Raw genomic sequence first — 4,415 nt, forward strand, 5'->3', positions numbered from 1 at the left:
GGTTTTATGCTAGTATTCTACATTATATAAAATTCAATCATTTGTATGAGGAACTTGTATCTTTTATGTAGAACAATACCTAGAACCAATTTGTCAATTTACAAACGTCTTCTTGAGTGCTATATTTTTCCAACTATTCTACTTTCACGCCTATTGGAATAGCTCCACTGTAGAGAAATCTATATCATTTGATGTATCTGGTTTCTGCTCAGGTCTCTACAAGAAGTTAAGTCTTCTGTCCAGCTAATTTGGAACAAAATTGTCAGTTCACAAAATTGTATGTTTCTTTGAGATCAATTCCAGCATAGACAATCTACCTAGACCACTAGAGTACAACTCATCATCCTTTGAAATCTGTGATGATGTAGCTCCTTATCCTGATCCTCCAGACAATATGTTTAGACTAGTATGTATGTACATTTTAACATTTGGATTTCATATGTCACATTAATGGTGAGACATAGATCAGATGCTCCAAAGTTTCCAAGGCAAAGTTAAGGAAGAATTGTAATTCAAGTACAGTACTGGGTAAACATGTCTGTGTGGCCTAATTTCAGTATCAGCACTTCATTTTAATGATGATTGAAGCTCTGGTGTTCACTGTGAAATCCTTGAATATACTTAACAACCTGTTTAGAGTATGCTGAGTTTATGAAACTGGACGAGTGGTGCCTGCAAATCAGAAGTCTGTACGTTGTATTGGCCTCATGCATATTAAATAGAGGAACTACCTCAATCTGGGGAGAATTTGCAAAATGTAAAAGATTTAATTTAAATCAAAATGTAAATGAGTTGGAAAAAAACTGTTATTGATATTTACCAACTTCAAGTTCTTACTCTGGCCAAGATTTATCCCTTTTGATTATTATGAGCCCTCAGACCCAACCAAAAGTCCCCACACATGGCAGGGGCAGGGACAAGGGCTGGGGAGCTGAAGATAAGAGTGGGTTCTGGTCCTATTAGGCAGTTCTGCAAGAAGTCAATCCAAAGGGCTGGGGGAGAAAAAAAAAGCTATTTAAAAATTGTTAAAGAAAACTCTATAAACAACTTTAGCAAAGTTGCAGGATATAAAATAAACCCACATAAATCATCAACATTTCTATATATTACCAACAAAGCCCAACAGCAAGAGATAGAAAGAGAAATCCCATTTAAAGTTACTATAGACATTATAAAATATTTAGGAGTCTACCTGATGAAACAAACCTCGGAACTGTTATGAACACAATTACGAAACACGTTTCATACAAATAAAGTCAGATCTAAATAATTGGAAAAAACATCAGTTACTCACGGGTAGGCTGAGATAATATAATAAAAAATATCAATTCTATCTAAGTTAATTTACTTATTTAGTGCCATACCAATCAAACTACCAAAAATTATTTTATAGAATTAGAAAAAATAATAAGATTTATCTGGAAGAACAAAAGGTCTAGAATATCAAGGGAACTAATGAAAAGAAATGCTAGGGAAGGCTGCCTAGCCATACCAGATCTTAAATTGTATTATAAAGCAGCAATCATCAAAACTGCTTGGTACTGGCTAAGAAATAGAGTGGTGGATCAGTGGAATAGGTTAGATACACAAGACACAGTAGTCAGTGACTACAGTAATCTACTGTTTGATAAACCCAAAGACCCCAGCCTCTGGGGTAAGAACTCACTATTTGACAAAAATTGCTGGGAAAATTGGGAAAGAGTATGGCAGAAATTGGGCATAGACCAAAACCTCACACCATACACAAAAATTAAATCAAAATGGGTTCATGATTTAGATATAAAGGCTGATATTATAAGCAAATTGAGAGAGCAAGGAATAGTTTACCTGTCAGGTTGATGGACTACAGAAGAATTTATAACCAAACAAGAGATAGAGAACATTATGAGATGCAAAATGGATAATTTTGATTACATTAAATCAAAAAGTTTTTGCACAAACAAAGCCAATGCAACCAAGATTAGGAAGGAAGAAGAAAACTGGGAAAGAAGTTTTACAATCGGTGTCTCTGACAAGGGCCTCATTTCTAAAATATGTAGAGAACTGAGTCAAATTTATAAGAACACAAGTCATTCCCAAATTGATAAATGGTCAAAAGATATGAATAGGCAGTTTTCATATGAAGAAATTAAAGCTATCTATAGTCATATGAAAAAATGCTCTAAGTCACTGTTGATTAGAGAAATGCAAATCCAAACAACTCTGTGGTACCACATCACATTATCAGATTGGGCAACATGACAAAACAGGAAAATGATAAATGTTGGAGAAGATGTGGGAAAATTGGAACATTAATGCATTGTTGTTGGAGTTGTGAACTAGTCCAACCATTTTAGAGAGCAATTTGGAACTATGCCCAAAAGGCTCTAAACATGTGCATAGCCTTTGACCCAACAGTTCCACTTCTAGGGCTGTATCCCAAAGAAATCATAAAAATGGGAAAATGACCCACATGTACAAAAATATTTATAGCAGCTCTTTCTGTGATAGCAAAAAATTGGAAATTGAGGGGATGCCCATCAATTGGGGAATGGCTGAACAAGTTGTAGTATATGAATATAATGTAATGTAATATATGAATGTAATATAATGTAAATACAGAGAAAGAATTATGGAGTTGGAATGCAGGTTGAAGCATATTATTTGCTCTTTTTTTTTCCCCTTCTGTTTTGTTTTGTTTCTTCTCTCTTGTGGTTCCTCCTATTGGTTCTAATTCTTCTTTACAACATGACCAATGTGAAAATATGTTTAATAGTAACATATATGTAGAGCCTATATCAGATTGCAAGTCGTCTTGAGAAGAGAGGGAGAGAAAATGTAAAACTCAAAAGCTTATGGAAGTGAATATTGAAAACTAAAACTAAATGAATTAAATTACAAAAAAATTAAGAAAACCCTGAGGTTCTTTAACAAATAATCAGAGCGTGACTCCTGTTCTCCCAATCGATCTTCCCATTTTCACGATCTCTGACTTATCCAAAAGGAGGGTGGACAAAATCCTTCAGTGTCTCACCATTAAATGCATATGCCTCTAGATGCACATACCTTATTCTCCCCTCCAAACTTTCTTTGATGTTCATTTAAACTTTCATCAGTAAAGAGATAAGAGGGAGGAAGTATATGCTCTGATTTTACCATAGGTCTCCTATTCCAATAGGGATGAGAATAGTAAAAACATCTCACATGATTTGATTACTTTAAAACTGATAAAAAACACTTCTTTTTTTCTCATAACAATCCTGTGGAATAGGTAGAAAAATGCTATTGACTCTACAGATAAAGAAACTGAGACCCTTCTGGGTTAAGGTTGAGGGGTAGCTATTAAATACAAGAGCTGGGATTAAAATTCAGGTCTTTTGCCTTTACGACAATACTCTATCCACAATACCACCCAGCCTGGCCCAGGGAGCTGTAAAATGAAAGTCTGATTTGGCTATTACTTGCAAAGAAAAAAATAAGCTATGAAAAGATTGAAATATAACATGAAAATAAAAAGATATAGAAAATGTTAAAATAGTATATTTACATCCAAAAACAAATATGTTATCTAGTTTGTAGATTTCTTTTTCAATTCAGTGAAATCTCCATTTTCAAAACACACTTTTATTTTAGATTCATTTCACTAAATATCACAAATTCCATTAAGATCAAAGAAAGTTACTTCAAGGGACATCTAGCAAAAACACCATACTTCATAGATTAGAGTATGTTTGATCTCCCTCAACTATAAATTTTCTTTGGGGACCTGGGGTGAGGGAGTAAGGCAGCATAATGTGCTCTCTGCCCGCCTTTCACATTCCTTTGATATATTGTTCTTTTGCATCCAGAGTAATTTTGTTTTTCTTTCTCCAGGATTCCAGAATGGCCACAAAAAACAAATAAACAAAATAAATCTACTAGAGATTCCATAACAACCAATTGTTGTTGTAATTTGATATGTAGACCACACCTGGGCAAATTTAGCCATGAGGTGTGGGACAAAGACCTCTATCACTGTTAATATCATGTTTGAACAATATAATCACATGGAATCCAAAGGGTATTTTATCTATTATTCATCCTTACTAGATATGTAATCATAGATGTGAATATTTAATAACAGTTTATTGGGCAGTGGAAAGTGTAATGGAAAGAATGCTATACTTAAGAGTCAGATGACCTGGGGTCATGTCTTAACTGTGGCATTTGATAGCTGTATGCTCATGGGAAGACGTTCAATCTCTGGATCTAAAACCTCATCTTTAACGTAGTAATTACACTACTGATATCACCGAGTTTTGTGAAGAAAATGCTTTGTATACTTTAAAGCACTGTAGACATGAGCTCTATTACCATATCTGGAAAACACTGAGAAAGAAGCAACCCAGATCTTCTAACTAGCTACCATAAAGATGCTGGGAAAGTAATTTCACCCC

This window comes from Vombatus ursinus, unplaced genomic scaffold, assembly GCF_900497805.2.
Source record: "Vombatus ursinus unplaced genomic scaffold, bare-nosed wombat genome assembly UNPS02014821.1, whole genome shotgun sequence".
Classification (NCBI taxonomy): domain Eukaryota; kingdom Metazoa; phylum Chordata; class Mammalia; order Diprotodontia; family Vombatidae; genus Vombatus; species Vombatus ursinus.